The following is a 19,207-nucleotide window of genomic DNA, read 5'->3' on the forward strand; positions in this document are numbered from 1 at the left end:
ATTGAACCCACTATCTGATAAAAAGATAGTCCACTTGACTATCTTTTTGAGTCCACTGCAGGCTAAATGGCAGAGATTCCTAGCGGGATGCATTACAGAGACTATAAAAGAACTGTTAAAGAAAAGAGCAAGAAAAAAGTCTGACACATGTTCCCAATTTTTTGACTCATACATTTGCACTTGCATTGAAATGTCATTTTTATGTTTAAAAAATGGAAACATGTTTTGGAGAGAAAAAACAATTATCAAGTCTCTCCTTCATGCTTCTTTATTTCTTTCCCTCCAAATGGAAGGGCTCATTTTCTTTCTAAACTACTCCAGCTCAAAAAAAAAAAAATACAAAGATAAAAAATGAAATAGGGGAACAGAGAAAAATCAGGGAAATAAAGGGGGTAGAACAGGAAGTCTAACTGTTTGTGTCTTTGAACTAATAATAAAACTAAACGAGAAGCCCCATTTTTATTAACATATCAAACTCATTTCTGAGTAACAAAACTTTTCATTCCAACTGTCAAGCCTTTGCATATAGAAACAATTTGAACATTCTTAGTCCATTTCTCCAGTGGGATTCTGTGCACTGCATAGATCATTATTCCCCTGCAGTTTTTTCTCTGCACACTTTCCCTCTGTTAATGGCTTTTGGAGTCCATGTCCCCATGAAAGGGTAAAAGGGGATTTAAAACTCTTTCTTCTTCATGTCTCAGATTACCTCTGAGAATTCTCAACAGCGAGTTACAAAAATCCACATTTCTTTTTTAAACAAAATTTAACTTTCACCTAAACTTCATCCTTCTCCTCAGTCTTCTACCATGATATATAGTGCTTTGAGATCCATCCTTCTCTGGGTGTCTTCAGCTACAGTCATGGACTCAAACTAGAACATGGAGTAATACCTCCCATTCCTAAAGCTCCACATACTTTAACATTTGCTAACTCCCATCCCTCAAGTCTGAAGGAGACACTAAATTCTGAGTTTTGTGCTGAAAACAGAAGGTAAATATTGTCTATCTTCAGTATTGATTGTTTTCTTTAATTCAGAAGGCAAACAGTTCAGTTGCTCTGTGAGGGCTGCTTGATTTCACAGAGAAAAAGTTTTGGAAATCCTGCCACAATGCTGTTTTCTCCTTTCCAAACAATTTAAAAATAAAAAAAAAAAATGCCATCACTGCCCAAACATCATGCTTGTATGTCATCCCTGACATGGTCAATCTACCAAGACACATTATACGGGACTGAAAATTAGAACAAGGCCACATTAAAAATGCTAAAAAAGAAATGTTTAGAAGATGACTGTGATGCAAAAAAGATTTATAGCAGTACCAATTGAGAAGGATGTCCCAGTTCATCCTGCACCAGTATTTTTCTGGATGACACATATGTACACAAACCACTGGAGAGAGATTCTACAACCAAAATCAAAATAACACAAGTGGGTTTGTCTTATTGGCAGAGAGGAGTCTGCTGCAGCTCCCTATGGAGAACGCAAGTCAATAAGATTAGTGATGAAAAATAAGACACTGTACAAAGCCAGAAAAGCAAGCATGAGAGACACCCGAGGTTAGCTGTGGATCATTGCCCTTAATCCTCGTGTTTGCCAACAAGAATGAGCAGAGCAAGCCAGGGGATATTTACAACCAATATCCCTGTGGATACAGCACAGGAAGGGCCCTGGCACAGGGCATCCATGGGGATGTTTGGGGCACCTGCTTGTTCCTTGATACAGAGTGGATCAATGTGTTGCTGTAGGCACATGTGTGCTTATGAATATTCAGGAAAAGCTGCTTATTTCATATTGCATTTTCACTATTCTGCTTTAGTAACTGCTTTCCATCATGCAAGAGGAAAGTTATGTGGATCTTTGAACATGGTAGTTCAAACTTGTTATCTGTTCATCTTCCTTAATAGTTAACCTTAATTATATTCTAGGGAATTTCCTATTTGGAACTATATTTCGTTATCAGAAAAATTATTCTTATATTTGTTTTTATAAATATGATGAAATATATCTAATATTTTAATCCTGAAACAATTGTACCTTAAAATCAAGAAAACTAGCATGTTTTATAAAACAGGGTAGCTACATCAGAGAAACAAAGAGCATGTCTTTCTATCTTGTGAAATTTTAAACTTCAGTGGTTAGTTGTGGTCATTCCATTCTCCTCCCACTTCACTCTAAAACAGAACATAAATTGAAATAATAAAAACTGTATGCAAAATAAGCTAGGATTTGGTTCAGATCATTGGAAGATAAATTGAACAATAAAAATACCAATTAAATAAATGGAGTATCTTTAATACGTCAAAACATCCCCTGATCAGTATTCTGTGGCTTAACTGACTCAGCATTTTTGAGAAGAGAACAATAAAATTAAAGCACTACCAATCCACTCTCCCTACTTCTGTAGAGTATGCAAGAAGATCCAGGAAAATGTAGAATATAAAGCTGGCAGTTTGCTCAAGCCCACACAAGAAATCTTTCTTCTTAAAGATTTGTCCAGCTGGCTAACTAGCTGCAGTAATTTACAACTCTTATTTCTGCATTAAAAAACCATATAGTTTTTTAGAGAGGACAAGTCTGTAGACTTATCTAGACTTTATATATGTCTTAAACTGCAAAACCTTTTAAACCATTCTAATCCCATTAATTCAAAATTTATTATCTGCTTTATTTTTCAGATGAGATGCTAAATGCATCCTACAGAAACGCTCAGGCCCTGCTTCATACAGAGGCAGCATATAAGATGTAAAAAACTCTCCTGTCTCCAAAGAACCACATTATATTATTCTATATAGCTCTGCACAGGCTTTTGATCATTTTTGACCATGAACATTGGAAAAATGCCTATATGTATGTGTTTATTTACTTTTGGGAATATTTTTATATATTCTTATACATATTTACACATAAAGCACAGATAATTACCTTTGAATGTTTATATATGTAAACACGCTTATACTTGGATGCAAATATAATAGCATGAAAAGGAAATGGGAATGAACTTTGAATGCCAGGTTCCACAAAAGTTTGGACCTCATGGCTTGGAAGAAAGGACTTTCCAGAGCCAAACAAGCAATAAAGAGAGGAGGCGCTAGGCTGCAGCAGATAAAGCAGACTGCTGTCTATGAGCTCTCCATTCAGCCTGAACATTTGTAAACCCCATCTGCAGCTTCAGATAAAATTATGTTTTCCTGCTTCTAGCAGTAGTTGTGTCTCTCTGCTTGGAAGGTAATTTTCCTGAAATCAGGAGTATTCCTAGCATTTTCCAGTATTATTATATTAAAGGACCCTTGGTTTTCCTCTTCCTACTTTTTGTACACTTTCACTATAAAACAACACTTTCCACATTATTTACCACTTATAATAGAAGAGAGGCAGGATTGCATCTATCAGCATGACACAGAGTTGTAGAAAAATGCATTCAATCTTGAGCAAGAAGTACCAAGATCTGGACACAGGCTGGATTGCAGGAAGCCAGGGGAGTCTACAGTGGTAAGGCTGAAGGACAGGCAGGACAGTGATCCTGAACTTAAAAGTGGTGACAATTAGAGCGATCATGGGAGAAAAAGCAACTCACCCTTTGGGGTTTTTTTGACTTTGAGACACAGATTAGTCATTGAATCAGAGGGCTGAGCAGAATAAGCAAGAGGAAAAGAAAAAGGGAGGAAAAAGAAGAGGTCAAGCTCTTGCAGCGTGACTGAAGACAAGTTGAAAGCTAGCGAGAGAACTGACTAAATGGCAGAGACAGAAATCAGAGCACGTTGCCTGCATAAAGGTCCTTCTGGATGTACTCTTTCTTCTTATCAGGAACAGCAGCAGGCTCTTGAGCAGAGAGCTTGAAGGTGTAAGGGTAACTAATGATGCCCCTTTCTAGGCAACTTCTTTGGTATTCTTAAAATCAGATGTAATCAGTACAAAGAGTCCACCTCTGACACCACAGAAATATTTCAGTGCATGAACTGTACAGTGAAACAGGAGAAGTTTAATCATAGAGATTCCTTTAGCTCATCACAATGTCTTTCTTGGTAATGCAGAGCCACATCACAGCACTAGCCATCATTAAATGGGAAATGACAGCAAGTCACAAATTAGAGTAATTCTTGGAAAGGATTGCATAGAAGTCAAATTCCTAATGACTAATCTTCAAAAAAACTGTAAATGTCTAATTAACCAGGATATTGAAGCTACTCAGTCTTAGGAAATTATTCTCATCTCAAAAGAAAAAGAGCGCAACAAAGGCAATAATAAAACACAAAAATTGTAATTAATGGATTTAATCAGAAAAAAATGAGGTGTTGTATTGAAGGGTTTATTTTAATAATTGTAAAAAAAATGGATTTCTATAAGAGAAGCAACATCGAAGATACTCTCCTGCTCTATATGAAGAGCTGACAGTGTGCACACCTACAGCTTTTCTGTTAAAATGTCATATACAGGTAAGTGAACACACAGAAGTCAGTAGAAGGATCTGGAGATATTATTCAAGATCAAATTTCCCGTGAACTAAACAGTCGGCAGAACTTAGGAACAGCATCTTTTGAGGATTTCATATCTCATTGTCAGAGTTGAGCATTCATTATTTGATTTCAAGATGGAGGAACTAACATTTAGACGATAGAATGAAATAAAGAAAAATAAGTTAAATTCCTTTAAAAGAAGGGGAAGAAAGAGAACTTACATCCATCGGCTCTGCATACTTTTTATGCAGTGTCAATTAAGATTTACAGATACTTGTCTTACATTTGAACCATTCTGGCTTCTGATCCTGTTTACTGGAACACTGGACTTCAGTGAGCACACAGAGTACTCAGTTCAGTTTACCATAACTGAGTACTGTGTTATTACTTTTCTGAATGTTAAGCTAAGAATGAAATCCTCTGGACTGAACTGAAACACGTTTATATTGTAAAACACAACCTCAGTAGTCCTAATGAGATTCTGTAGCCATTTACTTTTCAAACTATAAAGGTAGGTATTTACATGTTTAAAAAAAAAAAAATCAGCCACAGAAAATGTGACCTGAAAAATGAAGATAATTTCCCCAAAGAATCTTAGAAATAGCTCTTGAAGTGCTTTTTCACTTGTTATTGCACCAAAACTGACCAACAACCTTAGAAAACCATTCAGCCATTTCTAGAAGACATCCATCTGAGACAAATCCCTTACTGACCTGAAAAATGCCAGGGCTTCTCTGCTTACAGAGAGGTCTTTTCTTTTACCTTGCTGATTTGACACACTTGATTCTACCAGAATTTTAATATTTAAGGGACTCAGCTTTTAATCTACCTGAAGTGATACCACAATGCCCAAGTAGCCAGATGTTGCCAGATCTGGGGTCTTTGACAAGATGGTGTAATTGAAATAAAAGAAATATAGGACAAAGCAGGGGAAGAGAAGCCATTGCTGAGTCTCTTGCTATCAGGAGGGAGAATACTGAAAACAGTACTTGTACAGATGGGAAGGTCCAAACTCATGAAGGAGGTGGTACTATTTCTCAAATTTCTTTCCTATTTGCACCTCAATATGTTCCTTCAGAAACCACCTCTTTTCCAAGGCTCTGGCAGAGGAAAAGTAGACACAACTTATTATTCTGAATTCTCATTGAATCTCTTTTTAATTAAACTTTTCCTTCCCCCAGGGAAGCTAAAATATATTAAAAAAAATCAGATTTCTGACTTAATATAGGCAGATTCACTTTAAGCCTGGTTTATTTGCATAACTCAGGACTGTTTCACTTTGTTCTGATCTTCTTGGTCCCTTCAGTGAATGAAGAGAGGCAATGTGTAATGTGCTATTTATTCATAACACACAAAGTACAAGCACAAGATTTATTTGTTCGTACATGTAAGACTATTACAGGAAGCATTTTTTAATAATTCCGACAAATCTATCATGAAGTGGGATAATCATATGGTTGCATTTGGCTTTAAACATACTGGTGCTAGCCTCAGACCCTTTTTGGTACTGTGCTTCATACAAGAATGGCCCCAATGAAATATATGGACTTATTGATTAACATAGCACTTTGGAGTATCATTTACTCCATACTTATTTTCATATCAATTACTCCTGCCTTTTTTCATATGTTTATGAAAGAACCTCAAAAGTAAGTTATAGACATGGAAAGGGGGACAGCTTTTCCATCACCAGCTGAGAAAAATACAAATATATGGATGGTGGAAATCTAAGAACTACTGAACTCTTACCTTCAATATCAGCTTAGTCAGTTTTTGGTTTCCTAGTTAAGGATTATTCCAAAAACCTTCGTATTCCTTGAGAGCAGACTATGCTCTCATCAAGCTAGGTATTAAAGACTGCCACCAGTCAATGACATACAAATTTGCCAAAGAAGCAGAAAATGCATTTGCATTCATACAGAGCGTTCAGAGCAGAGACTTTACTGTTATCATTGGCATAAAGAGATCCCCCCACTAGGATAAAGACCTTGTGCTTCACACTTGCTAACACAGAAAACCCATTCCTGTCCTGAAGGAGTCTAAATCAATTATCCTTCTCTGTGCATCTCGTGGAAGAGAAGAACAGGCATTTCCAGCTGTGAACTGTTTTTCTCCCTGCCTGAACACTGAAATAAGTGCCTGTCTTTGAATTTACAAAGCTTAGCTTGAACATGACTTTATAGATTTGCTCTGAATTTCCTCTAAGCTAAGATTATCATTTCCCTTAATGTAAGAAATAGAAGGGATAGCCCCTCTCTTGTGCAGGTCTTCTGCAGGACTTCTTAGGACAGTACTTTATAATAATATTTAACCAATGCTATTCTTCAATTTAATATGAATGCATCAGTTTCATCACACAATTTTAGTTTAGCACCCAGGTAAGCAACTTGGTGCAAACTTACGTGCTCTTGTAGGGAGATGCAAGTCAGCTCTACCCGCATGCCGTGTAGAAATGACTGGAAGGACACACTGCTCAAAAAAGATGTTTTGTTTTGCTGGTTGTCAGCCATTGAGCCCATAGCTCTCCCAGTGAAGACTTCGTAACTGCAGATTTATATCCAGGCCCTGTAAAAGTTTCTGCCTACTGACACCACTAGAGAGGGCCAACACAATCACAATGGTTCGGAGACTCCATCATTCATGGATGCAGTTGGTAATTTTAAAAGAGGCATTATTGCTTATATTAAGTTACTGCTTAGCATAAGAACCTCTTTCTCCAACCCCTGTTGGCAGGTGAAAGTCTGCATACACATGAACATTTAGCCCTAATGAAATAGAACAGGTAAACTCAAGCTCAAAATAATTAGGCACATCACCTAATGATGCCTATGAAAGCTTTCCAAAAGTCAAGCATCAAGCCCAGGCCTTTCAAATTTGAAGAAGGTGCCTCTTCCTTAACACCCACACTTTCATCTTAACAGTTAGGAGGTTTATGTTAATTTTCACATGCTACATTTTTCAGTGCAGCAGAAAAACAGATAATTTCACTTGTAATTGTGGTGTACCCTGGTAAAGTCTGTCAGGTGTTAGAATACTGACCTCAGTGCTTCTGCTAATTAGATGAAATTGAAAAAAAGCCCAGGCTCTATAAATCAGATTCTGCTAAGGTTAGGATGGGTGCAAGATGGAGAGGGTAGGAGGAAAATCTGTTCTCTTATAGCTCTGACTCATTGTCTGCTTGCTATCAGAGAAAGGTTTTCAAATCAGGACTCGTTTAATCCACAGAAGCCATTAATGCCTGGACCCAATGGCAAAACTGGTGATGTTTGGATCAAGGCTGTCAAGGCAAGTGAAATAACACATATTTGTGGTGAAATGGGATGAGTCATGGCAATTGACACCACCTCCATACAAGTTTAAGTGGAAAAATGACTTGTGTTTAGTGAGCAGGTCTTTATCGCTTCTGCTGAGGTCTCAAGAAAGGAAGCAACTTTCTTAATACAGGCTGGCCCCATCTGATAAAGCCAGCCACAGCTCCTAAGCAAAAGCACAGATGAAAAGTACATCTCCACTGCATGTCTGAAAAACAGTCTGGGCTTTTGCAAACAGGTGGTTATGAATGTGGGCGTGTAAAGGAGTTTGCAATCCCAGTTCCTAATGGAGCAGTAAAGAGACTGCTTTGACTCATGTGCAGTCTCTCTGGAGGAAGCCCCAGGAAAGAAGACCAGCTACCAAGCATAGGTTTCAAAAGGAAAACAGTTTATAATTTGCAAAAAAAAAAAAATCTTAGTTAAAATGTTTAACATTGGTAATTTAGCAAGCAAATGTACCTAATGTTACTAACAAAAAGCTAGTTATATGTTTTCTAGGACCCAGCAGCATCAGCACCATGAGCTCGTATTTGCCTGGAAGAAATATCCTTGGACTATCAGCTTTTCTGAACACCTAAAATGTTTTCTGTAATGTTTGTAAAATGCTGTTATCACTGTGTAATCCCATGTGTTACAGCGCAGTGTATTCAACTCAACAGAACAGGAGAGTTCTGAAAACAGAACAATTGTTGATAAAAAAATGCAAAGAAGTGTGCAAAAGGATGTGCAACTTTAACTAACTGTATTTTCAGTACATTGCATACAAAGGTGGCACAGAACATGACCATAGAACAGGTCAACTCACTCTCAAATGAGAAGCTCAAAAGGAACCATTAGGAAAAAAGATATTTCCTCCCACTGCTGACAGGTACAAACACAACTTGTATTGCATACATTCTCAGACAGATTTTAAGGAAAATAAAAATTGCAGGAGAACAATAAAAGGGATCTGCATGCTGGATGAACAGGCTTCTGAGGCAAAGATGATCTGAAATTCAAGTACAAGTCATTGCCTTAATTTTCTTGGAATTTAGACCAGGTCCTAGATGAACTGAGTCTGCACAAGAATTCAATGAATAACTGTCTAAGAATAATGAGAATTAATATTACATATAAGATGAGCTCTGTACTTAAGAAGCAGAGCTGGGAAAAGGGAATTTGATAATCCATAAATATTTGAATGCTGCAAGCTACATCTGACTGAAATTCATCAAATTTTCATTTTCTTTTCCAAACAAACAGTCTCTATGAAAAATGCCATAGCTGTTTAATCTTCTTCAGGGTTGCTGAAGGAGGTTCTTCCTCTAAAATTAAAATGCAAACTATTTTTATACAAAATTAAAAAATAGTAAAACAACACAAACCAACCCCTCTGAACTTTTGGGGGCAGTTAGAAAGCAATGCAGGGGCACTGTTCTTTCTGTGTAAGGTTTCTCCCTGCTTTCTGATGCTCTGTTTAGTGTTGACATAGGAGGTACACCAAGGGTTGGGCAGCCAAGGGGTAAAGTGCCCACCTAGAGTCCAACACATTCAAGTTCAAATTCTGTTTTTTCCAGTGACTTCCTATGTGGCTTTACACAGGCACCTGAGCTCCTCTGGAGCACCAGTCCCTGTAGGGGCACTGATCTCCCTCTCCCACTGACATGTCCATCCAGGAGGAGATGGGCAGATGGCCACCAGGACTGTGTGAGTACACAGCATCCTGCATGTTCCAGAGCATGTGCTCTGCCCAAGAGAGGCTCACTGTAGGCATTTTCACAGGCATGTAGAGACCATGAGACTTTAGTGTCACTAAAAAGCATCCATTTTCATTTGAGGTCAGTTGTACAGGATTACTCAGATTTAGGATTATTTATAGGATTATGTAGATGCACTTATGCAAGTTCTCCCAAGGCCAGGTCTGGAGGACCATATCCTGTGAACAGAAGCTCCCTCTCCATCGTGTTTGCCATTTCTATTTGGTTTAGCTTACCCTCTGCACTGTGGAAAATGAGTGTTCCTTAGCTCTTTATCCTGGGGGGCAGGCGTTTATCAAAATCTATTAAATATTTAGACCTTTATATAGCAAGTAATGCTGCTAACTTGTTTGACTTAAATTATACCCCACTGGCAAATCAAATTAGAGAAGATTTGAGAAAATCTACCTTTTAAAACAAAAGCTGATTTTCTCAATGTTCAGCCATTTGTGGGATTAACTTTTTTAATGGGTTTTTACGTGCACAATGTTTTTGTTTTCATGGATACTAGAAAAGGATGAATTATTCATCAAGGAAAAAAACCTCTACAACACACATTTTCATAGCTTATTTGGTCCCTTTTGTCCCACTCATAAATCAATCCTGATTACTACAAATGAACGTGTTCCCACTAAGGGTTCACTGATGACTCACTTGGACCATTAATTTAGACCTCTTCACTGAGTGCATTAGGATGCTGCCACTGGTAATAGGAAACAGGAAGAACATTCTTTGTGACCTCCTCTTTTTGCCTGCATACTCCAGACTCCTTCTCCTGCTCTTTCTGTTTAATTTTATAGACACAACACACATTCTCCAGTTAAAACATTCCATTTCCCCTCCTGTTCCAGTGACAAATTTGCATGAAGGGAAGGAAGAAAATTATATATTAATGCCCAGCAGGTTGCTTTTACAACCTAGGAGGAGGACAGAGAGCAATGGCTCAGTATCTACATTGTAAGTGGGGGCAACTGATGCCCAAACATAAAGACATCACTGAATTGTTATGGGAATGATTAGAGATGTGTCACTGGTGGCATAGATCACGAGGCATTTGTCTCTGTTCCTGAAGTGCTGACGAGCTGTCATCAGTGAAGAACCATTGTCATCGAGGAACAATGCTTCACCATTTAGAGCAGTAAATGGAACAAGCCAATTCTTATCCAGGCAGTACAGCATTTATCAACTCCTTATTGCCCAGCTGGGAACAAAGAGAGGATTCTACCCATTTGAAAATTATTATTATTATTTACTACTTTATTGGCAACACAGTGCACTGAATAGTTTTAGAAGAAAAATTTATGCCCCAGAATTCCTAAGGGTCAACACTCAATCTTTCTCAATACACACAATAAAAGAGAGAAGGAAAACACATTTGTTTCCTTCCCAGTCCTATTGCTGCAGTGCCAGGGTGGTTAGCATTGAACACCATTCTGTTTCATGTGCTGGGGCTCTGTGCTGAACCCTAATTACCAATGTCAAAAGAGAAACATTCCTCAGAATGATACCAGTTATTCTTTGCAGCTTCCACTGCTGTGGTTGTTACTGAATATCTTTTGAGTATTTTAAAGTACCAAGCTGAATGGAATGCCGTGTGTCCCACTGCAACTCAATGCTCTTTATGCCATAAAGATATCGCAGATCTCCAGCAATTAACAGTTTGGAAAAGAGTACATTAACACCAGCTACTAAAAGCCTTTTATAGTCTTGAATGGTATTCACTGAGCAATTACAAAGTTAGCTTTTTCTTGTTACTGCTCTTAGGAATCCACCTAAGAGTGATGCTTGTTAAAAATATTCCTTAACCTGAAATTCACAGTTGTGTTGTCCAGCATAGGAACAGTGAAGGCATTTTACAAGTTTATCACTGGTGTAACGTGTTTAATGCTAAAACAGGAGGGAGTCACAGAGACTTCCCAGCAAACCTCCAGCACCTACATCCAACTCACTGATAAGCCAGTCCCTATCAGGGCTATCTGTTCCAATACAAGCACACCAGCACAATCCTGAGCTGCAACACCCTCCAGACCATCATTCACAGCGGTGCTAGATGCTACTTTAAACTTAGTTACTTGGATAATCTCCATTCACAACAAAAATTGTGGAGCTGCTGTTATCCACAGCCTGTTTCAACAGGCTCAAACTCAGGGTTCACTAGAAGCTTCCTCCTACCTGCTACACACCAGCACACAGGGCTCTGATTCCAAGCCTGACTCCTCTCTGATCTGGCATGTGCAAAATGAGGACAAAGGGTGGGATGTCAATAATAGAGAAGAGATTAAGGGCCTAGTTCTGCTTTTGTGACCTGACCAATTCCTTGACTTTTCTAACACTAAAGCCTTCTTCTCAACCATGAAAATGTCTCCAACTCCATATACAGTGCTTGAAAAAGAGTAGACAAGCATCTCTCTGCCAAAATTATTTCTACAGACAATTCCATAGAAGAAAATATTTTTATCACAGATGTCCATGAACTCATCACATCCTATTGTTCTGGCTACAGCACACTTGTGGTAAGTGGATCATTCAAGGACTACACAGGTAGAGATCCCTGGTGTTGCATTAGAGAATGCAAAGTTGGAGAGGTCTTCATTATGGCAGAGAAACACTGGATAAAATAAAACCTGCCACTGCCACTTTGTGCTCTGTACCTTATTTTCAGTTTAAGTACTACAATTGTACATTCAAAAAAACCAAAACATCAGCTCTGCAGGCCTCTAACTGACAGGTTACAAAATACAACATAAGAATGGAGCAGGACTCTAATGTCCATTCAGTATTGTAGATAGGTAGGCTCATACAGACTTCCACTGATTTATTTGGAACTTGTACTGATAATCTCTGGGCACAAAGTTCTGCAGGAGATGGACCAAGTTGTCCCAGTTCCAGCATATATTTGTAAGAAAGTAGAGAAAGAGCGAGTATCAGGCAAAGGAAAAACACAGCCAGAAAAATGGGATTCCTCCTCTAGAATACAGACCAAACAAGATCCTTCATGACATTTACAAATGGCTTCATGCCCTCTCTTTTACTAAGTTACCTTCCTTTATTTTTTGACAAAATACTAGCTGAAGTATTAAATATTTTCTGCATATATCAAAATATATCTGTGTAGAAGGGCAGTTAGATCACCACACTATGAACTACCAATTTTTTTTTAACTGCTTAATGGAGCAGATAATTAAAAATAAGAAAACCTATGCTTTGTCATCTTTTTTTTCCCCTCTAAGTTCTATATTGAATTATTTTCACCATTTAAAACATCAGTTGTACTCATCTAGTGAACAAATGGCATTACCAGCCCAAGAGAACCTGCACAGGGCAATTTAAAAAAAGTAAAAATCAGTGACAACATTAATACAAGGAAATTAATAATCAATTATATCAGCCCAGCACTGTGTACCAAGAAAAATTAAAAATATTGTTTTTCTCTAACTCTACAGACATGACAAAATGTCTGCTTATGCTTCCTGCCTTACCAGGTGATGCTTTCAAAGCCTCCAAAAATTGCCTGTGATTTTAAACCTTTATTATATCATTATTATATTATTCTCTTCCTCTTTCTCTTAGTTTGAGTAAAGGGAGCTTAGTTAAAAGCAAAAAAAAAAAAAAAAAAAAAACAAAAAAAAAACCAGTTCATGCCTCTTAAAGACTTTACTGGAAGCAGAAGGAAAATATTCATACAGATCTACCAGTTCTTTAGTTCTTTTCTCTTTTGCACAGACCCAGAAGAGATGAGTCCAGCAGGAACCACATCCTACAGAGACAATACTTGTATCAGTAAGGCCACAGCAGACTGGAAAAGTAAATGGTATGGAAACAGAATATCATTCCCCTAATCTGAGAGTGGAAAAACACAGCAGAGTTCTTTATTATTTAAAGAAAAAAAAAAAGGCACAGCAGGTTACCTGGTGCCCTGTACGGACAGCCCTGGAACACTTGGTAGGATTCTGGAGGGTGGCAGGCAAAGGGGAAGGAGACAGAGAGAGAGCCTGGCACCTGTGAGCTGGCACATACACCTTTAGGCCTCTGTTTCTCCCCTTCTTATGTCTCTTTCAGAGGAGGGGGTAGGTAAGACTGTAATTCAAGTTTGCCAATAGAGCTGAAACCTGTCACATCTACAGAAAATCCATTTGGGAGGGCTAAAAATAAATAAATGCTACCTCTCACTCCCACTGCCTTCGGATTCCTATTCATTTTAGTATTCAGATATCTAAACTCCACTTGCTTCAAATAGCAGCAGAGAAAGGAGAAGGAGGGGAAGAGGAAATGAGGAGTAGTCTATGGATTTAGAAACGACTACATATAGCAAATATGAATATGAATTAACAACAGAGAATGGGACACAACCATGCCAGATGGGATCAACTCAATTGACCCCTAAGGTTTTATTTTAGCTACTTAGATTCTCACATTGATTGTACATTCATCTCTTGTTTATATACACACCTTCAGTTTCCCATTGGTAAACGAATGATTACAACAAAAAAAACACTTCAGCAGTCCTACATGGACTGGAGTGCTGGCAGAAGCCTCTACATGCCATGTGCAGGGAGAGCTTCACAAGTAGGTTGTTCTACCCACCATATTTTACACTTGAAGTCTATACTTTGTACAAATGTACCAAGCACATTTGAAAACAAATTGTTCTTGCTGTTAATTTATACGGAAAAACCTGCTGCATTTGCATGACATTAAGAGGGAAAAAAAAAAAAAGAAAATGTCCAAGCAGATAATGTATTGGATGCTGAGATAATAACCCTGGATGGATTCCTGTAGCTGGCAATGCCATCTGCCTGGTGGATGCAGAATCCAAAGACCTTTGCAGTCCATGGAATTACCATCTTGAGACTGACTCACAGCCAGTGAGTGCTGACTGAGTCAAAGGGACTGAAAGGTAGATACTGACAGGTATGCAAAGGAGGCACCCACCAGCTGTGGGTCATTCACAGCTTTTCTCTCAGGAAATCTCATTGTTTTGGACCAGTTCTCCATTGATACATCTGAAGGCATGAAAAAGCTAACATTTGGGTTCTCCCCCTCCCCTGTATAACACTAAGAGGAGGAAGGCATGTCTGAATATTATTCTCTTGTTAAGAATATTGAAGTACTGGAGGCAGAGGAAAAGCCTGAGATTTGTCTGATGCTCTTTACTCAGCCAGCATGCACACTAGGCACAAACCAACCATCAATATTCTACCTTATTTCAGCACAGCTTTTCAAACTTAGCATTTCTGACCACACAGATAGAAAGGTCACTGTTTAAGAGACCTCTTGCCTTTGCCACAGTTGACTCAACAGGTCTCATTTGTGCTGTTACACAAATCCCAAACACACCCTCCCCATCTTGGTGTTCTCAAATATCCAGAGTCAGATTTGCTCTTGTAAGTTTTCACTTGCACATGGCTGACTCCTTTGCAATTATCACCACTGCAGAGAAAGGAAGGCTAAAATCAGAGTGAACAATGGTTGCGTAAAACAAATAAATAAATATATAATATCTGTAACTTCCATGTAAAAAAAATTACATTTTCCTCAGTAATTTTTTTCAAAATAAAAAACCAGGCATATTGCTTATTTTTAACTGAACAGAATTATTAAAGACAGATGTGTTCTGTAGGGCCACATGGAAATCTACTGCAGAGTAATAGACCATACATTTCTGCAAGAGCAGAAGATCTCATTCTACTACACACTGAATTTGAAGATCTCATTCTACTGCACATTGAATTTCTGCAGTTTTGACTGACAATTATGACTGGGTTTAAGTGAAAGGTTTGAAAGTCTCCTGATCAGCTAGTAGGTGCTGGTGAAAAGGGATAATAAATATTAGCAATGCTGTAGGTGGCAGAGGCAGCTGTATTCTGGAACAGAAACATGTAAAATTTGAGAATAACTTTCACAAGGGGAGTTAAATGGTGCCACTTGAACAGGATGTGTTTTAATCTGCTACATCTTTTCAGGCCATGTGTGAAAAGTCAGTCAAGAAAGATGCAAGTAAGGGGGAGGGAGGCATAAGGTGTAAAATAGCAATAGGGAGTATTTTTTGGGGTATACAACACTAAATTGGGTGGAAGATCAGTAATGGCTCCTGCAATCCTTTTCTGCAGCTGCAGATTAGCCCTGAACTGATATAGAAAAGTGCTTAAGAAAAACATTACTTCATATCTCCTTTCATTTTTTTACTACTACTCCCTCCTTCCAACTTTAAAATGAAAAAGGTAGAGGGAAAAAAATGGAGCTCAACAAGTCTAGATTCACCAAAGCTACTAATGTTTTCAGATCACAGAATATGCTGCTAAAGGGCAACTAATTTGTTATATAGCAGGCAAGGCTTTGTGTCTCCTTGTCTATCTGATAAATGTTGAAGTTTCAGTTCTCCCAGACATCATATGCAACACATTTTCACCGTTACATACACGGCTATTTATTCATTTTCTAGTAATTAGTATCCTGGGGAGAAATCCGATTGCCACTCTATTTACCTAATTTAATAAAATATTGCAAAATGCAAAGTGGGAGGAATTTCTAATGTTTTATTAGCATTTGGCAATTCTGATCTTTCTAATGATGTCTACTGACCCCTAGCCTGTAGCTGTGTTTCAAAGCAGTTTCTTCACCAATTCTTTCTTTAATTAAAAACTATTACCAAAGAGAAATTTAGAATCAAATATCTCAGTGGCAGAGAAGATTTTTACTTACTCAGGATTTTAATTTTACATTAATTAAATAAGTGGAAAAACAATTTTTAAGAGTTTTAAAATTTAGAAGTAAGGGGAAAAAACCCTAATTAGATTAAAGACATATTAGGAAGAAAATTAAATGAGTTGTACTCTCCCCTTCACCCCCAAGCATAGTCCTTTTCAGCTATAAATACTGTCCCCAGTTTTGTTCTTGCTCACAAAATCTGTCAGAAATAAACCTGCTGAAGTCACTGAGAGCATACCAGTACTGGCATCTGAATGCAACTCCTCTGGCCAAAGTATTCAGATTGAGGAGGGTGCAGAACCCATCCCTTCCCATTTGCACCTGGGCTTTCAAGTAGAAGCTTGTGACTGTCACCTGCACTGAAGTTTCTCACATGTGGAATTCTGTTATTTCCTTTGGTTACTGGTACCTGGAAGCTCAATAACCCTTTAAAGCAACAGCACTTTCATGCAGCTACTCAAATACATTTCAGCATACTGCTTCAATATTTTAAGCCACATATAAGCTTTCTCGGCCCAAAACTGAGGAAGAGTGCACAGCCTCCCTGAGCTCCAACATAAGGAGATGATTTATTTAAGCAGGTGATGAATTTTCATACTGGGGGCAATTATTGAGGTCTGTGCGAGCACACATAGATCTTCACATGCGAATCTAACGAGGTTTCCAGGGAACTTGCAGCTATTACAGATTCACAGGCTCCTCCACTCAGCTCCTGGGAAAGCACTTACAGCTGATTCCATGCTAATTCATTGCTCAATGAATAAGTAAAATCTGTACAGTATAATAAAACCATTGATCATCATGCTTTAAGATTGACTCCTAAATATTTAGGAAGCGGCGCGTATTCAATGGAAATGTTTATTGGCACTGTGAAATTAAACTGTCACCCGTGAAATAGTAAAACTCATTAACGCCGAGTTTCTTTTTAAGTGTTAGGAATTAACTTTACGGCCGCATCCGTAGCGGCAAGCCTCAGCCTTAAATCGCCTGCCGTTTAGTATTCGCGAGCGATATTAAAACATATTAGCCGTGATTTAATTGACTGGAAATTAAAGAAGATAGACGAGGAAAACACATACACATAGGAAAAGAGAGGAAAGAGGCCGGGTTGTGGGGAGGGGCGGACAGACAGACGGACGGACGGACAGCGCTGCCCGCGGGGCTCGGCCGGGGCAGCGCCGCCGGCGGGGCAACAGCGCCCTCTGGCGGCCGCCGCGCCCCCGCCCGCCGCGCTCCGCCCGCCGGCAGCCCGGGCAGGCCGCACCGGGAGCGCCGCTCCCGCCCCGCCGGCAGCCCGGGCAGCGGCCCGCGGAGCCCCGCCGCCCGCTCTGCCCTCCGGGACTCGCCGCACCGCCGGCACCCGGCCGCGCCGGGCTCGCCCAAGCGCGCCCGCCCGCCGGAGCAGCGCAAAGCCCGGCGGGCAGGGATGGTCCTGCCGGCGGGGACCGACCCCGCAGGGCCGGCGGAGATACGTGGCGAACTTATGAGCGGATCTCCCGAGGGGGGGGGAAAAAAAAAAAAAAAAAAAAGAGCGAACGGATTTCCCAGCCGGGAAATGCTGGGGCAGCGGGGAGGGCGAGCACCACGCCCCGGGACACAGCCGCGCCCGTGGGAAGCGCCCAGGGAACCGACGGCACCGCCGGGCCAGGAGAAGATGCTCAGCGCCACCGGCGCTGCTCCGCCAGGCTGGAGCCAGGCTGCGCCCGCAAAATCGCGGCATCTCCCGGCCCTTGCGGGAAGGACCGACCCTCCCTAGCAGGCAGAGCAGCCATCCCGGCCCCGTCCCGGCCGGTGGCCCGCAACAGAGGCAGGCGACAGCGGCCACTGACCGCAAAAAGATGCGTGCAGCCTGCGAAAGGACAGCAAACCGTGCGGAAAAGCCCGAGCGGCTCCTCGCAGGGTCCAGCGCCTCCCGCTCACTCCCACATCCACACCGGCAGGACGGTGGAGAGCAGTTCCTCCATCTGGCCCCAACTTTGCATTTCTGAGCTCCATTAGCAAAGCGGAGCCGAGCTAAGTTTCTCAGAGGTCATGGCGCAATAACCCCCTTTTTTCGCGAGTTACTCCCCATCTCTTCCTCCCGCCCCCGACCCAACCCCAGGCAACTCCTCGCACTCCCGTTACTCACAATTTGTTGCAGTTAATCCCAGATGCCATAGAGTGCAGAGCAGCAGAGTGAAGCCCCCGAGGGCTCGGGAATCCATCTTCAGCCCCGGAGGGGGAAGCCAGCCGCCCGCCTGTCTCCCCTGGTCCCGGTCTCCGAGCGCCTCTCAGCCTCTGTGCGCTCGCTCTGCCTCCGCGCATTTACTCCATACAGCATCCAAGCACTCCGGGAGAAGGGAAGCCGGGGCCGGCCGGGGTACTCTTGGCAGCCCTTGGAGGAGCCGCTCCGGACGCCGGCGGCAGTGCCCGAGCCGAGCCCGCTGCCCCGACTGCCGCCGCGGCGATTCACCTTGCGAGCAGCGGCTGGGTGGGAAGCACCAGCCGCTCGCTGGGCACCTCCTTATAGGCGAGAGCCGCGCTGCACTCCACCTCCTCCCAGCCCCCTGGAAGTTGCTCCTCCTCGCCTTCCAGGGAGGATCCTTACTGCAATCTTCACGCGTTGTTGATAAGCATCAGAGTCACGGAGTAAATCAGATTCCTGGAGAAAAAGACAATAAATTAAAATCTTCCATCCTCCCCCCACTCTCCCTTTAGGTAGCACTGTAGCTGGAGCATTTTAAAGATCCCCCGGCTCTGATGTTTGTTTGCTTATGGATACATATGTTATATACACATACATAAAATATACATGACATCCTGGCATGTACAGAGCCGACAGAGCCCGAGGAGCCCCAGCCCCGCCGCCGAGACTCAGCCTCACGTCCTGGGAGGGGAGATGAACCTCGGACGGGACTGATGCTCTACCCGCTCCTCTGTCAAGCCTGGTCCAGAGCTTCCCTGCCTGGCCCTCCCGGAAGGCGATCAGAGGTGGCCCCAGGGCTTCCAGAAGAGACA

At 41.0% G+C, this 19,207-nt stretch overlaps 1 protein-coding gene across 1 annotated transcript in view; it reads right to left on the reverse strand.

Moving 5' to 3' along the window:
- Window positions 1-18,851, reverse strand: part of CNTNAP5 (contactin associated protein family member 5) — a 273,862-nt gene extending 255,011 nt beyond the window's left edge. Inside the window, exon 1 of the mRNA XM_064434947.1 lies at window positions 18,339-18,851. The gene's annotated coding sequence lies outside the window, so the exon portion shown is untranslated. The remainder of the gene's footprint in view (window positions 1-18,338) is intronic.
- Between the last annotated feature and the right edge of the window lie 356 nt (window positions 18,852-19,207).

The sequence above is a fragment of the Passer domesticus genome, chromosome 10 (genome assembly GCF_036417665.1).
Source record: "Passer domesticus isolate bPasDom1 chromosome 10, bPasDom1.hap1, whole genome shotgun sequence".
In the NCBI taxonomy this organism is placed as follows: Eukaryota; Metazoa; Chordata; class Aves; order Passeriformes; family Passeridae; genus Passer; species Passer domesticus.